Source organism: Misgurnus anguillicaudatus, chromosome 14 (genome assembly GCF_027580225.2).
Source record: "Misgurnus anguillicaudatus chromosome 14, ASM2758022v2, whole genome shotgun sequence".
Classification (NCBI taxonomy): domain Eukaryota; kingdom Metazoa; phylum Chordata; class Actinopteri; order Cypriniformes; family Cobitidae; genus Misgurnus; species Misgurnus anguillicaudatus.
Window position 1 is genome coordinate 33,003,047 of NC_073350.2, and position 19,241 is coordinate 33,022,287.

The 19,241-nt window shown below is 38.2% G+C and overlaps 1 long non-coding RNA gene across 3 annotated transcripts; it reads left to right on the plus strand.

Annotated features, from left to right (window-relative positions):
* The first annotated feature begins 14,166 nt into the window (after positions 1 to 14,166).
* LOC141369519 (uncharacterized) lies at positions 14,167 to 18,916 on the plus strand. Of its 3 annotated transcripts, XR_012373297.1 has the most exons (6): positions 14,167 to 14,414; positions 15,671 to 15,758; positions 15,833 to 15,940; positions 16,030 to 16,124; positions 18,039 to 18,180; positions 18,301 to 18,916. It is a non-coding gene; the product is annotated as an uncharacterized lncRNA (long non-coding RNA). The 3 variants fall into 3 exon arrangements; XR_012373298.1 differs by having other exon boundaries at positions 15,671 to 15,940; positions 18,035 to 18,180; XR_012373296.1 differs by having other exon boundaries at positions 15,671 to 15,940.
* Positions 18,917 to 19,241: the final 325 nt, after the last annotated feature.

Below are 19,241 nucleotides of genomic sequence, written 5' to 3' on the forward strand. Positions count from 1 at the left end.
TAAAGCAAATCCCAAATTTAACCCAAACTCAAGTGACAATGGCTCAAAAACCAGAAATAAAGTTTTAAAGTGCACCTATTTCATTGCTAAAAACAAGGTTATTTTGTGTATTTGGTATAATACAATGTGTTCGTGTGGTTTATGGTTCAAAAACACATTATTTTCCACACACCGTACATTTTTGTAGCTCCAGATTTCACTCTCTTCTTGAAATGCACGGATTTGAAAAGCTCTGTGTCCCTTATTGGTCAGCTTATCTGTACGTTGTGATTGGCCTGAATATTCGCACAATAAAAATGATCATACACACAAAATTTGAATTTGGCGTATGTATTGCACAAGTTTTCACACTTTGGGCCCTATCTTGCACCCAGCGCAATTGACTTTGTCAGTGACGCATGTATCATTCGTATTTTGCACAGGCGCACAGCGGGTTTTTCCCTCCACAGACGCACGTCGGCAAACTAGGGAATGAACTTGCGCTGTCTGGGCGGGTCAGCGCAAAAAAGGAGGCGTGTTCCGGCGCAAACCATCCCTGATGCTATTTTGCAGTTTCAAAAAACAATTCTGCCACTGACCAAAAAAAATAGTCTAAAGTCAGTGGCGCGTTGCATCTACACAGATGCAACAGTTATTTTTGCAAATCATAGATTGTTACAATAAAAAATATTAACACATGAGATAAGGGAAATCATTGTGGTGAGCATGGTGCTGATAGTTTTTATTTATTGTGTGGCTGCGATAAAAAAAATTCTCATGCAAATAACGATTAAAATATTTTCATAAGTTTGTTGTGTGGCTCTATTACGTTTATTTTATGTAAATAATAATTAAAATGTTTTCATAAGAAACCTTAATGTATATGAACTTGATTTGTAAGTGTACTTTGGGGTTGGACCTTGCTTGCGTTTCTTGGGTCCGATTTCAAAGCCCCCAAACCCTTTCAGCGGTGAGGGTGGACGCAGCGATGTCCTCTGCTGGTGTCAGCTCATGTGTAGAGGCAGATCCACCTTCCGTTACACGCCGTGCTCGATTTATGCCGGCAAGTTTGGGATTCCCCCGTCTCCTGTAGCGCTTGGCGCAACGATAGGGGTGCCAGCTGATGAGATAATTGCGGCTATTTCATCTCACGCCTGTTTAACCGACGCTGACTTGGGCGGGTTTCTCCCATCCCCATACAAAACAACTTCTCTGTCTTTGACTGCTCTTACAAGAACGTGGGTCTCCTCGGCTGTGAACCGCTCCTGGCGTGCGCCTGGTAAATCCGTCATAATAATAGCAACCCGCCATGGAACTTGCGCCCTTGCGTTATGTTGGATAGCGTTCTGATTGGTTTATTTGACGTTACGCCCAAACCACACCTATAAATAATGAACCTACTTCAGACCAACCCCTTATTGATTTGCGCCTGGCGCAAGACTTATTTCTCCCGCCGGGAAAATAGCAACAGCGCCCAAGATCCGCCCACAAATTCACTTGCGCTTTGCGCTTCGCACTTGCATTTCAGATTGTTAAAATAGAGCCCTTTGTGCTATTTATACTCATACACATGGGACATGCACTGTAAAAAATGATTTTCAAGAAAAAAAATTCTTAGTATTTTTGTCTTGTTTTCAGTAAAAATATCTAATAATTCTTAAATTAAGTCTAGTTTTTAGACCAAAAATATCAAATTTAAGTGATTTTCTGCATAAAACAAGCAAAAAATCGGCCAAGCAAATTTCTCTTGAATTTAGTGTTTATGAAAAATGTTCAAGATTTTTTTGCTTACCCCATTGGCAGATTTTTTGGCTTGTTTTATGCACAAAATCACTTAAATTCGATATTTTTGGTCTAAAAACTAGACTTATTTTGTTGGGTCGTTTTGCTCATCAAGAAAAAGAATTTTAATTTAAGAATTTTTTGTTTTTTTAATGAAAACAAGACAAAAATACTAAGAATTTTTTTGTTTGCAGTGTGGGTAAGCAGAACAACTGTTCAGTATGTTACTTTATCATTGATTTAGGCATTACTAGTTTAACACTTTATACACATTATGATATCTAAATTATTCTCAAATATTAAACACTGAAAAGTTTGAGAACCACAGCTCTATGCTATCAGGTAATATCTCAAACACATTGAAAGCAGTTAATTGTACATTTATTATTAACCATTAACCAATGCTCTCTCTCACATATTTTGCTACAATAACTGCACTTATTTCCGTCATTAGTATAAGTTGCAGAAGGGTGATTATTGACATCAAATACAAAGTATTACACCATCTTGCTGTTAACATTTCTCAGCCTGAACCACTATAGTCAAATCCACCCTTACAGTATAAATCATTAGATGTCCAATGTGGTTGATGGGCACGGACATGATATGAAGAGTTTCGTTGCAAAACGAGATAACTCCGTTTTTTTTACTTTTCAGAAATCTTGTTTTTTGGTTGTGCATTCCAATTAATATCAATTCAACTGCAGTTGGTTTGTTTTAATTTAAACCTTCATAACTTAAAAAATACAGCTAAGTAGCACCATAAAACAAAATAATAACATGATAACATAATAATAAACATGTTTTGACAGAAATGTTAAAAACTGAGTTATCTCGTTTTGCAACGAAACTCTTCATATGAAGTGTGCGCTGCAACCGCAAGTGTATTTTATTACTGTTTTTCAACGGCTGTCAATGTTTTTTTGCAGCAGGTATGGAATAAATGTAAAATTGGAACCTGTACTGTACTTACACAACAACTTGACATTTGAGTTTCTTCGCAGCTGACTATTGGCCGCCTCCGGTTTTGCCCCCAGCTAGCTATAGCAGGAAAATTTATCTCTTATCAAAATGAGAAATACAAGGTGTGGTATTTGAGCGTGTGAACTGGCTAAAATGGCAGTCTCACGGTGAATGTGTTAATACCTAGAGAGGAAATTTTATTTCCCTCGAGGTATAACTGATAGATTTTTTAATAGGGACCGTCTGCAAAGCACTGCTTGAAGTAGGATAGAAAAAGTTCTGGTACTTTCTTGTGCATCTCATTGATCGTAGGTGTGTGTGTACGTGCGTGTTGTCAGATGTAGAAAATTTGTGTGTATGTGCATGTTGTCAGATGTACAAATTTACTTTGCAATTTGGGCATACATTAATATATCACATTAACTGGTAAACTATTTCACTTATAATCTCTTACACTGATACATACTCATTATTGGCATTTGGCGTGTACGTCTCATTACGCACAAATCTAATGCATCGTTTTTTATTCTTCTTTTGAAATGAAGTTCAACCAACAAACTATATTGAGATAGATGTACTTAGAAAATCAACACATCCTCACCCCATGTCGTCAATATTTGACGACACTTGACCATTCGTCAATATGTGACGGGGAGGGTATACCTTTCGGTTTGGGTAGGGATGTCATTATGTAAATCTAACCCTAAACCGACGCAAAAATGGTAAGAAAATAGGAAAGAGAATGCAACGGACGTAATAGTATTGAAGTCCCCAGTTCGTCAAAAAATGACGCGAAAGGTATACCCTCCCCGTCACATATTGACGAATGGTCAAGTGTCGTCAAATATTGACGACATGGGGTGAGGATGGGTTGAGAAAATTGTGTTAAAATTAAAAATTATTACGTTAAATACTCTAATCTATCTATTCTAATAAATTTTTTCAACATTATTTTAATGCAGCAGACAATCAGCAATATATTAATAATTCATAAAAAATGTCTGGTGATCTCAGATTTCGTTATGGAGATAAAAATCACGATTGGGTGATTTTGGTAGGTTTGCATTATGATACGAGTTTATATTAGCGTGATTTTTTTGTCATTTCCCTATGGCAGTGGTACTCAACCAGTGGGGCCCGCCGACACTATCACTGGGGGGCGCGAGTGACTACAGGATGGGAGGCAAAAAATAAAATCTGGGAAAAAAAAAACATTTTTTATCACTAAACTACTGTCATCAAAAGTTATCATTTTGTATATACATAACTCCTGAAAAAAAATAAAAATGTGTTTGGACTGGTGAGCGCGGATATACAGGTAATAAGCGGTTTAATTAAACGAGTCATTGAGTCGTTCATTCAAGCGATTCGTTCAAACGGCCGATTCATCAAGAATAAGACGGATGTTTGTGAATGGGTCATTGAATCTTTGACTCAACCGATTCGTTCAAATCGCTGAATCATTCAAACCACGATTGAGTGTTGCTGTGAGACGCGCTAGCTGTGATTTTTTGTTTGGATTCATCAGATCTATTTTCGCTGCTAAAATAGACCAAAACAGTCAATATGCCGTCTAAAATGTAAGTGATTTGAACTGTAAAACCCAAGTTTAGGCCTACTTCTTATGAAGTTATTTACTATGTTTGCTGTCTTGTAACCATAAATATGACTGAAAAGACAAGATCAGGGCTGTTTTCTTGGTTGTTTAACATCTAGATGCAATTGTTGTACACCATCTTAACAAACTTCAAGACTATTAAGTTTATTAATGACCAACTTCTAAAAAGAAAATGTCTTTGTAAAGAATACGCACGCACGCAGCCACGCTCACACAAACATGTTTAAATACATTTATATTGTTAATATCAATAAATTGTTGTTGTAACAGCAAGTTTTGTTTTTCACTGTAAAAATGTCATGATTTGACAATGCAAAGAGAGCCACCTTTTTCCCCCATTTCAAGGACTGATTATAACACAAACATAACTTTTTTTTGTCAAAAGCGACAAATCCAGCGACTTTTACTGGTGTTTTTGAGACTTTTGTGGTGTTTGGAGACTCAAAAGCACGAATCATCTATTGAGATAATTTGTACCCGTTAGCGGTGCATGACGTGAGACTTAACAAACAGTTTAAGGCACTTTCGCGTTGGCTTCACAAGGGAGATCAGAAGGTTGCCCCTTGGTGCTTTCCTTTTATTTGCATGTCTAAAACTAACAAACTATCCATAACCTTCAAAAGACGTGTTACACATCGCTTATCCACAGAAAAATTTTGAGCAGTTTGTCACCAAAGCAAAATTGTATTGCTTCATCATCTAATCTGACTCAGGTCAAGAAACGAACAAGAAGGCTACGCTGAGTCACAGAATTCTTTAGTGGTCCCGCCGACAATCTGGAAAACGTGAGGAGAACGCATCTTTGCGGCTGCTGCTCCGAGGTTTAAGAATGTGCTACCACATTATAACCAGTAGTGCCGCACTCTCAGTTTAAGCAGCATTTAAAAACATTTTTTACAGGCTTTTGAACATCTTTGGGGGTGGCACGGTGGGCAGCATTGTTGCCTCACAGCGAGAAGGTCCCTGGTCCGAGCCCCGGCTAGGGCAGGTGGCCTTCTGTGTGTAGTTTGGATGTTTTTCCTATGTCAGCATGGGTTCCTCCCACTGGCCAAAAACATGCAAGTTAGGTAAATTGGAGATGCCAAAATTGTCCCTTCCCCAACCTGTGTATGGATCAACTTGTCTGAATAAAACTTGTATGGATTAACTGGTTCTCGCCATGAATATAGCTGTAGATGCTGGAATGGCGTAAGTAAAAAGAAGAGCAAGTTTAGGGGGTAATTTTTTGTATTTACAGATTGTTGATTCTGGTCACTTTTTTGTATAATATTCTGATATAAAGTATTAATTGTAATTTTATTATTACTCTGTATTTTTACTTGTACAGCACTGTGATCAACAATTGTTATATGTGCTCTATAAATATAAATAAAGTGAACATTGAATATATTTAGTCCAGTATAAATCCCGTTTCACTTTGCATTTTCGATTTGGGAGGTTTTGCTGTCTGTGGAGGAAGCCAGCTGTGCCATATGTCCACCGAAGTATGATGTAGAGACTATTGTTAAAAAAGAAGTAGCCTTTATGAGATGCGATAACAAAGACCTTTAATATGACTTTAAAAAAACAACCTGGCCCAAGTGATTGGACATTTAGGCATTAAGCAGATGCTTTCATGAAGATTTAAAAAAGTGAGGAAGCAAAGCGTGAAGGATGGTCATTGTACGCATCTTCTTACATGTGTATGTACTATTGTTAGGCTGAGTTTATTATAGGCTCACATTTAATTCCAGGGAAAAAAAGAATAAAAAGTTTACTTTTTACTTTGGATGACACTTTTAAATATAGTTGTATTTGTTTACAAAGCCAACATGAAGGATTTTTACTATGGACATGATTTAAAACAAAGAAAAAATAAATGATAAACTATATTGCTCCTTGTTACTTCATGTTAGCGAAAGCATGTAGTACTATGAACAACTGTTGTGTACATTCTTCTTTATCATTAATAGGACATTTGTAATTACTAGTTTAACACTTTTAACCCATGGTGATTGTCTCATAAGTACTTCTCAACATTTGAAGTGGGTCCAAAAAGTTCATTAAAAGGACAGGTATTGTTCGAAATGCACGTATACGTCTGCTATTAATCAATGTTGTCATCACTGAATTTCAAGACTCATCACATAATTCATAACATGCCCTGACATGATTGTTTATCACAAAGTGTGAAGTGGCTTGGCACCAAAAACATGTGATTCACCTGAAGTTAGAATGGACTAGAAATGCCTCTTAGAAATTACTGCCTGCAGCACAGCGCCTTTAAAGGGCATCACATTAATTATAATGGTGATGCAATAAATACTATCCTACTGTAGTCAGAACTTGAAGCACAGGAAACAAAACAAGATGTAATTGCACATTACAGCAAATAAAATACCTGAGTTCGTACTGTAAAACAAACATGAAATGCATGGTTTAAAAATGGGGCAAACAAGTCATAAACAAGAAACAAACTTTATGCATTGAGACAACACTGTAAAAAAATGCAGCATGAAGTTTAAACAACAAAAGGTCAATTCAACGTACATTTTAAAATTTTTACTTATGATAAGTTGACATAATTTAGAAAGACAAGTTATTAACTTCTGTCACAGCCAAGATGGTAATTCCTGAATCCCCTGTCACCCATAAGTAGGTCAGCTTAGATGGCCATTCTTGAGCTCCCTAGACTCTATGTCCTTTGCCAAGATGGCAGTTCCCAAACTCCATAAACCTTGTGGCCTGGCCAAGATGACTGCTCCTGACCTCTTGGTCAACTCCCGAGCTCTCTAAACTCCTGACCTTGCCAAGAGGGCAGTTCCCGAATTCTACATATTCTCTAACTTGGTCAAGACAGTCTCTTTCTGTTCTCTATCCGGCACCACTATGGTCTCCATTTCCTACTGGGTTCCTGTCACCACTGGCCCACCCTGGTCTCCTATTCCTGGTTTGCTTTTGGCACCTGCACTAGACTGGTCTCCAGTTCCTCCCTGTTTCCTTTTGCCACAGGCACCACCTTAGTCTCCAGTTCCTCCTGGATTCCAGTCACCCTGGCACCTCCCTGCTCTCCAGTACCTCCTGGGTTCTTTTTTGCCCCCAGAACCACCCTGGTCTCCAGTTCCCCCCAGACTCCTTTTGCCACTGGCACCACTCTGGTCTCGAGTTCCCCCCAGGCTCCTTTTGCCACTGGCATCACCCTGGTCTCCAGTTCCCCCCAGGCTCCTTTTGCAACTGGCACCACCCTGGTCTCCAATTCCCCCACGCTCTTTTTCCCATCGGAACCACCATGGTCTCCAGTTCCCCCCAGGCTCCTTTTGCCACTGGCACCACCCTGGTCTCCAATTCCCCCCACGCTCTTTTTCCCATCGGAACCACCCTGGTCTCCAGTTGTTCCCAGGTGCTTTTTTTACCGACAACACCCTGGTGTATGATTAAAATTGTAGAAATGTGTTTTTCTGTCACAACTTGTCACAACCCCCATTTCTGTCCGCTACCATCTGCATTCCTGTGCTTACTGATAGTGATCAAAGACTATTGGCAGAGCTGTTTTCCAGTACAGTGGGGGTTAAAGGTGATTTTCTGATTAGTCAGTCTGAATGTATGATATTGGGTTTAGTCACATGGTCAAGGGATAGAGGATAAAAGAGTTTGTTTGGGAGTCTTCTGGTTCTTCTTTTTCTTGCGCTCTTCCTTCTATCGTCTGGTCTCTATGGGCTCTGCTCTTGAATTCTCTATGCTTTTCCTCTTGACCTGAGCTCTGGGGCTCAGGCCATTAGGCCTAGATACCGGTTCTCAGTGGTGACTCTGTTTCTTCTAAACTTTCTTTCTCTCTTTCTGTTCTCTATACTGTCAGGTAATATCTTACATTACATTAGAAACAGTTAATTGTACATGTATTATTTACCATTTCATACATTTATAATGTAACCATTTCAATTGTAACTTTAAGTCAGTACTGTTATTAAACCTTTTTATTTGTAAATCTGTTGTTTAGTTTTGATTGGAGGCTAATACTTAAACACTACATATTGCAATACATTATATTTATATTCTAGCCATGCTCTGCCACATATTTTGCTATCATAACTGAATTTTTTTCCATCATCGGTATAAGTTGCAGAAGGGTGATAATTGACCAGAAATTTTTACATCATCATGCTGTTAACATTTCTCAGTCATTTCGGCGTTCCAACAGACTGAACCACTGTAGTAAATCTACCCTTACACTAGTCTCAAGTTCATCCCGGATTCCTTTTTCCACCAGAACCACCCTGGTCTCCATTTCCTCCTGTGTTCCTGTTGCAACTGGCACCACCCTGGTCTTCAGTTCCTCCCGGGTTCCTTTTCCCACCGGCATCACCCTCATCTCCAGTTCTTCCCGGGTTACTGTCGCCACCGGAAACATCCTGGTCTCCAGTTCCTCCCGGGTTCCTTTTACCACCAGCACCACCCTGGTCTCTAGTTCCCCCCAGGCTACCTTTACCACCGGAAACACCCTGGTCTCCATTTCCTCCTGGGTTCCTGTTGCAAGTGGCACCACCCTGGTCTCTATTTCTTCCTGTGTTCTTCTTGCCACCGTCAGTACCCTGGTCTCCATTTCCTAGTATTTTTTTTTTGCCACTGGCACAACCCTGATCTCCAGTTCCTCCCGTGTTCCCATTTCCTCCAGCACCACCCTGGTCTTCAGTTCATCTTGTGTTTCTGTCACTACATGCACCACCCTGGTTTCCAGCTCATCCCAATGTGTTTTTGCCACCGGCACAACCCTGGTCTCCTGTTCCTCCCAGGTTCCCATCATCACTTGGACCACCCTGGTCTTCAGTTCCTTCCAGGTTCCCGTTGTCACCAGCACCACCCTGGTTTACAGCTCCTCTCTAGCTCCTGACGCCATCTGCACCCCCTGGTCTCTGGTCCTGTTGGCTCCTCCCTGGTCTCTGGCTCTGAACTGGCTTCTTGCTCTGCCCTGGCCTCCAGGCCCTCTGCCATTTCATGGGCCTGGTTTCACCATGTTTCACTCCACTACCTACCTAGACATTTGTTTGGAAGTGTCTGGAAATTACTCCTGGGGGGTTATGTTATGTTCTGTGATTCTGTGTACTTTTGGTTTATGTTTTCATAGTGTTTTTTCTTCTGTTAAGTGATAAATACTCTTGGCTTAAAACAGAACAGGAATAGACTGGCTTGTGCTGCCTCTCTTCTGAAAACTATCTATTTTATATAGCAGAAACTAACTTAAAACCATCAATTATAACAAGCAAAGTCTCTTTTTTTCTCAGCATAAGAAATACAAGGTGCGGCTTGTTGGCATGTGAACTGGTTGAAATGCTTGTTTACGGTGTATGTGTGATACTAGAGAGCCTTGTTTTCATTGCTTTGAAGTATTGTAAAAAACTGATTTCACAATGTACTGTAAAAATGCAGTATAGGGACTGTCTGCAAAGTACAAAACAAAAACAATAATTATATTCAAATGCAGTAGGGGCTTCTGACCAGTGTTCAAATTATGTCAAAGCTTATGGGGGTCTCCTAGCTAAGAAGTCCCCAGCCAAGCCCCCCCTCCTGCTGTTATAGGGTCACTATTTTTCACAAAGTAAGATGTGATCCAGGATCAACAATCATCTGATCCTGGTTTTAATAATAACAACACCTCCATGCATACTCTCAAATTGCATAATTTTACAATATAGTAGTATTTTAACGGAGTACATAAAGTAAAAACAAAAACAAAACAAACGCTAGAATCTCCGGAAAAAAAGCAGTTTTCAACTGCAAAATGTACGCTTTTAAAGCAACACTAAAGAGTTATTGCTCTTTGCTCCCCCTACAGGTTGGAAGCGGAATTGTCCATTACCACTGTCGTAAATAATTTAGCCAACTGCAGCGAAGCTGGCTCTGATTGGATTGTAGGTCGCCGTAAAGCAAGTTTTTGTAGTTTTAACTCGAACTACAGGACTGTGACCCGACGGTTGGAAACTTCTTTAGTGCGGTTTTGGCCGATAGAGGGCTGCGAAGCGAATGTGAAAGTGCCGTTCACCCTGTTTCGAGTGGATGAACGACTGAAACTTTTTTGGAAACGTTATTTTAAGGTAAAAAAACTCTTTAGTGTTGCTTTAAATATACAAAAACTGCTATCTCAAACATGGATAAGCTTCTTTGTGATCTCAACTAACAGATTTTGCAAAAAAATGAAAATCACCCATTTTGAAAATAAAAAACCCTTTCTTTCTCATTATCTCGAAAGTTGTGCTGCCGACTTGTGTCACTGGTTTCAATGACGGGTCACAAATAGAAAAGAACAAAGATACAAATAAAGTAAGATCTAACAGTAGTATTTAGGTACAGAAATACAATCAAATGAAAAATAACATTAATTGTATAAATTCTTAATTGTATAAATTAAAGATAATTAATGTTTGTAAAGCTAAGTGATTTTCCTTTGGTTTTGGATTGTGTAATTAATGTAATGACACAAACAAAAGCAGATTTCTTGAGGGCACTTAGGCACTGCCACTTTAAGACCACTGACACATCTGATTTCTTTCTGAACTGTTTCCATGCGTGCGCATATAAGTGTGCGTCCATTTGAGTATGTGTGTGCGTATGTGCGCACAGAAAACAGCTTTAACATCTTGTGCTTATTTTTTTTAAAATCGCTTGCATGTTTACATTTGCATGGTTTAGAAACAAATGCAAATGATAAAGTTTCTAAAAATAGTTATTTATTTCTGAATAATGCATATTTGAGCGATTAGTATTTAAGAGATTATGATTTATGCGTGATTTCTGCTTTAAAATATTTTGTGACATCAATCTGGGGTGGGTAGCCTCACCACTGGTGTGAAATAATAGTTTGAGAAGAATTTTTTTTAAAGCCTCTAGCCCTAAACCAAAGATTCTTACTGTCAATGAGGTGAAAATAATGGCAGAAACATTAACTCATCTGTCATTTCCTCCAGAAAACAGCGTGAGGCGCACTTGACAGTTTACATTAATTCAGACAAAAAAAAAATATTTAGGATTCGTTAATTGCGAAATTTGGACAAATAATGGACAATATTGCTTTGTGGCAGCGCAGCACGAGAATTGTAAATTCATGTAGTATTTTAATTTTAATAAAAAACAGGGGACACCCCTAATTTATATTTTGTGCTTTATAGGGGTTCCCTTAATGCTTATAAGAGGTCTGGGACCCTATTTCATCCTATGACCCTTCAAATGCTCAATTTAACAACTTAACCATTGGTAAGTTTGATGATGATTTTCTTATTAACCTACACTCTTTCAAACGAGTTCTGTAATAAAACTCTACACAATCAGGTTAATTTGTACCACTCGCAATGCCCAGGGCTGCGTTTCCCGATAACGTTGTCCCTTAGCGCGCTACGAAGACTCTTAAGTTAAACCTTAACTAGTTATACCTTTTCTAGGCGTGTTTCCCGAACTGTACCTTAGCGGGTTTCTTAAGGTATACTTTCTTACATACCACGTTACTAGGTGCTGTCCATGGCGATGGTGCTGAATAGGTTGATATCGATTGCTCGACAATCAATTGTTCACTTTATGAAATATGTTTCGCTGCGTTATGAGATAACGGTGTTCTTTATTAAAGAAACATTTCAAGTGAAATTTATTAGGAATATCTTGTAAAAATATTTCAAGTTGCAAGCAACTAAATTCAACCTTTTATTTTATATCAAACCCACCTGTGCAAAACCCACAATTCATTTCCAAACGTATCATGCATAAACTGCTCCAATGCATCCGCTATGCCTTCACTTTAAAGGATAATTTATTTTAAGGCTTCCCAATGAATGCGTTGCACAGCCAGGGAATAAGGTGGGTCTTGAAAGTCACCTGCTTGGATGTGGATTCAAATTAAAATATATATAAAAACAAACTGTCGTTCATTAGTTCAAACGTTTATTGTGCTTGGACACTGGATGCGCAAGCAGCGTGGTTACAATTTGGATAAGACGCATTTCTGGAGCCGCGCCTGTTAAATATAACATAAAAATATATAATATATAAATATTATATTATGATTGCATTAGATTTTAGCTTTGATTAGTTTTAATGTGGAAATTTAGTTGACCTTAGGAGACTATACAAGCAGTAATCAAGTGGAGCAGTTTCTTTTGAATGTTTATAAAGAATATGGCATGCAGTTGCCTCAAAGTTCGATGCAAAGTCGAATTAACATCAATAATAATATTTAGGAAAATCAACAATTATGATGAATGTGCTCCCGTGGCATGCGATTTTTTACTTGATTTGTTTTATTTGCAGCTAAAATAGCCGGTAAACTAAAGATTTAACGGATATGAAATGCACAAATGAAATAGTAAGATTCGCTGTATAGCTGCCTGCCATAGTTTCACCAAATCCTCCACCCAAAATCTTTTTTTTATAGTTTCTTTAGCCTGTAATAATAGTTCACAGCTGATGTTCCTTTGGAAAAAATAATCAGTGTAATGATGTCTAATTATGTGAATGTTTTATTCTTTAAATAAAAAAATGCCTAATTTAACACAGAGTGTACTTCAATTTTTTTTTTACAAATATTTAGTTATATAGACTGCAGTCTACACAAGCTTTTATCACAGTGATGGCCCCTAGTGGAGTCAAGAGGGATAAGGTATAGCTAAGAGTGCTGCAGACCAATCTTCTGAACGAACGACTTACAGAAGTGATACGTAACTAAGAACGTTTCGGGAAACACGTATTAACGATAAGGTACAGCGTAAGGTACAACTTAAGAACCACGTAGAGCTAAGAAGGTTTCGGGGAACGCAGCCCAGAGCTTGTAGAATCAGACTAATGTTACTGCGCACATGCAGACTGATGTTCACTTTGCTTACGCAAAATGATATAGGACTGTCTGGAGTTGTGTTCACATAACGTAAAAGCTAGAGGGGCAGATTCAGATCTGCCCATATCGGTCTCTATTAGGGCTCGCTGCAATTCCTTTTTTCACCACATATTTACATTGGAAATACGTGGGGCGCTGTTGAGCTCAAGAGGGCAGAAGAACCGTCTGCCCCTCTCAGCTTGATCATTGCATATAGTAGCCAACCAAGCATGCACTTAATTTTCAAAAATATTCATCTTACGTTACAACTTTAAATAGTTTAGAAACTCCAAAAATATTAGACACATTTACAAGTTAACAGTTTAGATTTGATTAAATTTATGTAGAGTTCTATATTTTCAAGTGGATTAATATTTTGGTATGGCACTGCCTCACTTGCCCATACAGCATGTAAGATAATGCTCAGTAACTCAAATCTGTTCTCGACCTATGCAGACGCTTAACTCGTAACCATACCAAAAGTACAGACCATCAAACACTGTTAAACACAATGCATTGTTGAATGCAAACTAACTACCTAGTCAAGACCAGAAAACATAGTAACTTTGCGCATTCATTGTTTGAACCATGTTGGTTCAACAACATAGTTAAAGATATCACGTGGGAGGTGGATTACTTATTAATCTGTTCAAATCGATTTGATATCAGATTATTGCTGTAATGAAGTACATTGCATGAGAAGACTTTTCGGAAACCAGTCTTGACCAGGTAGTTTGTTTCTCCAACTATGTATCGTACTATGGTGGTTAATCAGTGAACTTTGGAAATGCACCCTAGATAAATATTCCAGGAGTTTAATTGCTTGATGCTTTATTTTGATTAAAACATATTCCCTTAATTGTACCATTTTTACTGATCCCAGGCGATATATTTTCTTTAACAGAATTCCAAAGCCTACAGCGAAAGGCCGGGTTGGACTACAGCCCTCTACTTCCCGGTTGAATGATATCAACGCAAGAGTGTTTGACTAAACCCCACACAGCAAAACCACCAGTGTTGATTTTACAGAGTTCGCTACTCTAGAGTGGTCAGGTGTTAGTTGTAGTGTTCGTTTATAATTTATCATCACTCACAGTGTCAGAAACTTCCACAAGGGGGTGTTGCTTTCCAGTGTTCCAATAATAACGTTTGCGGGGAGTTAAGATTCACGCCACGCCCCTTCTTTCTGAAGCGGGAAAGTCAGTTACTCAGCATCGACCGACCTGGACTCACGTTACTGAGGTAAGTCAAATAAGTTAAATATGATGGTGATAAATGTATAATAAACTGCAAATAATCCGTGTAGGTTTGTTAAATCGTGAATATTTTGGTGGGTGACCACAAGGAAATCTGAACTGAACTGAATTTCAATTTGTAATTGGCTGACGTTGTTTAATCGGTTTAACGTTACCTCATGACGGTGCAGTTTTGTTTAAATAATGCAATGAGTTTAATTTTTGAGTGATTTTGGACAAATATGTTACGTTAACCAATTATTATTATTAAGAGACTAACGTTATTAAATGTGCTTTCTTAATTTTGTATTGAGGTAACTTACACTACAATTTGTCTAACATTACATAATCTATAATTCTGTATGTGCTCGACGTATTTGCAAAACAACGCAAAAATAGCTAATTTTGTATTTGCGGGTACATTTAAACAGTTAAGTTAGTGCAGTTCTTTTACGTTCAGGGTGGTGGTTTCAGATTATGGTGTGAGTCAAGCAATGTGGGCAGAGAAACATGATGCAATGCAGGTGTTTGTGATATTCAACCTTTATCACTAACTCCTTAATTGTACATTTGTCACAATATCTTCATTTTAGACTGTTAATAAATTAGACTTTGGGGGTTATTTTCGCTGTTTAAATGTAATTAAATTGTGAATGTCAGTTATTTCTGCTTGTTACACGCGGTGTGGTAAATGGCTGCGTCATTTACTTCGTGAGAGAAAATGATTTGCTCGTTTTTTCGCCTAATGTAACTTGTCTTAAAATGTAGCATTTTAAATGTGTGCTGCTGCTTTCAGAGTTCACACACGAGTATGTCTGCACTTTGAAGGGAGTAGGGCATAGGGACGGTTGGTTTTCGCCCTAATAGTGACGGATAGCTGGAATTAGATTTGATTGGTTGAACCGCGTTCAAAGCTGTTCACGCGCGTCTGATCTACGTATGACGACGCATGACCACGCGCGATTTGAATGCACAACTTTACAGAAGGTAGAAAATTAATCGCACGTAAGCGCGTTAAGGTCTTTAAAGGTGGATTTATGGGAAAACATTAAAAGAACACTCATCATCAATGTACTAAAACCTGTCCTGAATAGTTTTTGTTAACCAAGTCACTCACCTAAGCCACAGTTTTTTTATTGCATATATTTTTGTTAAATTACTTTATAATAAGATGCAATAACTTTATGAAAAACATTTTCATATTTAATGTTATAGTACATTTTGTTTGATAATACAAAGTTTTTTATTCAATCACTATTTCAGGTTTGGAACATGTTGCTGAAGTTGGTTATCAGGGCTCCAGGAAATGTATCAAACTGCAGGATTGATTTATTTTTGCTCATTAGTGAAGGTGATTTTTTTTTCACTGTTCATTTATTTGTTGCTTCCTTACATATATAAAATGCAATTTGTGTTTTGTCATAGGTGGTAAGCTAAACTGACTGTGGACTAACGTATGCATTGTTGATGACACTGAAATCGAGGAAGACATTCTGCAAGATGTGCTGCTTACAGCTAGAGGACAAAATGAAGGTACAGTGTGATGATTATCTTTGTTTTATAAAACTAATTTAGGTTTATTTTTCAGTTTTTGTGTGTTTGTCATGAATTTTTGTCACCAGATGCAACAAGCAACTTCTGCCACTGTCATTTACCATCTGAACTTGACCAAAGTCGTTCCAAGAAATCTAAGACAACAGATGACTCCATGACCGAGGTAAAAGAGTACACATAGTATTTTCACTATGCATAATTAAATGTGTGTGAAGAAGTAACAAGCAAACATTTGTTGTGTTTTGGAAGATGGTCATTTGTGCCATTAAGCAGAATAGTGGAAGTCCTAGTCAACATTTTTGTTGCACATATTGGTAAATGCACTTCATTATTTTAATTTAATTTGTCAAAATACATGCTTTCATAAATTATGACTTTCAAAATCTATATTCATTTGTCAAATTGAAATGTGTCTGTCATCTTATGTATTAGAGGTCGACCGATATGGCTTTTTCTCTGGCCGATGTTTAGAAATCAGGGCAGCCGATGGCCGATATGTTTGGCTGATTTTCTACATGTACATAATAATCAAAATGTTCTCATCATTAGCAGATATTTTAAATGTAAAAATGTCACTATTTAAGTCAAAGTATTTAAAAAAATTATGACTGGTCTTTCTGAAGAGTTTTACAACCTCCTCTGCACCATGCATTTATCAGACACAGATATTACCTGACACTCTGCTGTCATCTTTAATCAGCTTTTATTGCTTTGTAGGATAAAATCCTTATATGGTAGACCTGATAAATTATTTATTCATCATAAAGTTAACATAGTAAATGTCTATGTTTTTTAGTTGAGACTGTTATTTAGGGCAAATCTTTCTAAACACATTTACATTATCATTTCCGAGGCGCTATAAGTGACTGATTGTGCTGACAGTGACGTCTTGTCCCGCCATCGTTTACTAAAGTTGTTTGTGAACAAGGCACAGCTGCACACACACAGGAGCTATCTGCTTGCAGCAAGAGGCAGCGTCACGAGTTCTACAACAACGCTTAGGTGCCCGCAGATGCGCCTGTCTATTATTCGGCCTAAGGGCTCAGTCACACCAAAAGCGTTTATGGCAGTTGCAGGCGCCTTTTTTGAATGATATTCTATGGGCAGGGCGCGTTTGCGCGCTGTTTATGCGCGCCGAGCGCCTTGCGGTTTTCTGCCGCCTGCCGCGCACGCGTTTTTGAAGGAGCGCTGAGAGCGGAGGAGCGCCTGACGTCATTCGCGTCTTCCATTGTCCAATCGAATGAGGGGAGAGGCGGGCCTTACGTTGTAGTGAGGGAAGTTTACAGTTGCTTTGAAGAACCGGACTCCACTCGCTCACTCTCTCCTGCGTGTTTGTGCTCCTCTTATCCTCAAACAAGGTCAGAGCAAGCGCCCTCTTTTTAAAGTTTCTGCTAATATGACAGTTAACAGCAAAAGAGCGCTCACGCTTCAATATTTGATTGACAAGACAGCTGACTCGGTGGTTGCTTAGCAATATGAAAAGCCGCGCTGCACTGCTCTTTTTTAAAAAAGGCAGTGCGTCGCGCCTTGCGTTTGCAAGCGTTTAAAGCGCTTTTGGTGTGACTGAGCCCTAATTTTGCAGCAAAATCGCCCAAAGCCGATTTTTAAAAATATGCCAAAAATCGGTCGACCTCTATTATGTATTGTACATAGAGCTGGGTATTGGCAAGGGCCTCCCGATACGATACGTATCACGATACAATGCGTTGCATGGTGTGATACATTGCAATACTTTTTCTTTTTATCAAAAATGTAAAAAAAATAGAACTGAACACCTGCAGCTCTTTTAAAGCTGCAGGTGTTTTTAAATTTTCTGCCATTTTCTCACTCCCTCTAACTTCTGAGACATTGGCCGTATATGGCAGACAACTGGACAGTGACAACTACAGCAGCGGCAGAGGATGTCGTTTGACGCACACAGAAGAATTTGATTGGTTTTAAAATATCAATAGTAGCGATCGAAATATCGATACACTTTCGATACAGCCAACTATCACGAGAGTTAGCTGTATCGATATTTTTGCACAGCCCTAATTGTACAGTATTGTGACATGTCTGTTTATGTTGTTTAAGGAAGACTCCTACAAGGAACCAGTGAGAGCATAGACTGTGATAGTGACATGGCAACACTGCCTTTACTGCTCCATCTCCTTCCACCATCACCTCAACGGAATCAGTGCATCAGATTTGCAGTGAGCAGGCTTGTGGTGTATCATAAGGTAAGTAGGAGAGCCTGCTTTCTAAATCTGTCTGTGTGGCTCTGTACTTCTAATGATTTTCTCAATGTTATGCAGATGTATAGGTCTAATATAATAACTGTTGTTCTTTATCTTTTATAGTCTTGTACCAGCCTTGAAGAACATCTTCAGCAACGAGTAGGATGACAACCGTACCTTACTGCGGTTAGCAGGATCTGCGGCCAGATTTGAGAAATTTGACGTGGCTTTTGATAAGAATCTCACCCCGTCAGTCGGAAGGCTCCCTTTTATTAGCATTTGACTTTGTTTTTAATGTAATGTATGATGATGGACTCCTTTACTTTAACTAATTTAATCAAACAACAGTTTACATGTTGGGAAAACTAGAGATTGAGTTTTTAACTCAAACTTTTTTTAACTAGCTGTAACTAGTATCTCATTTACAGTTTCAGCATGCATTTTATCCTTGCCCAAATTTCTAATTAATATGTGCTGAAGAAAATTGTGATTACTTTTGTGATGTATTGTTTTACAGAATGTTTAGTGAAAGATTTGCTGTGATTTGCCCTAGATGTGTGTCAGACATGGATTTTAAAACACTTTTCCAGTTTTGTTTAAACTCCTTGGCAAAATTGAAAGGACTGTATACATAACCACTCTCTGAAAATTTTGAAAAAGTTCACAAGTGAAACTTTATTTTTTTTATAAATATTTAATAATGTCAAATAAATTTGTTAAATAAATTTGTGGTCAATAACTTTGTTTTATTTAATTCTTGTTGTCATTAATAATCAAAGATGTATGATGAAGTACTATTTTCAGTGTTCAAGTAACTCTCTATCAGTGTTTTAATATTGACTCTACTTAAGTGTAATTAACTCTAATGAGTGTTTTAAAGGCAGTGTTTGGAGTTAATTCTTTAACACTATCAGAGTAAAATGATCAACACCAAGGTGGAGTAAAATCTTTAACACTAGTTGGAGTGTTATTTTAACTCTGGGCAGTGAGAATTATATAAACACTGGTATAGTGTTGAAATCAACTCTCATAGAGTTAAATTAACACTGGTGGTTTTGCTGTGT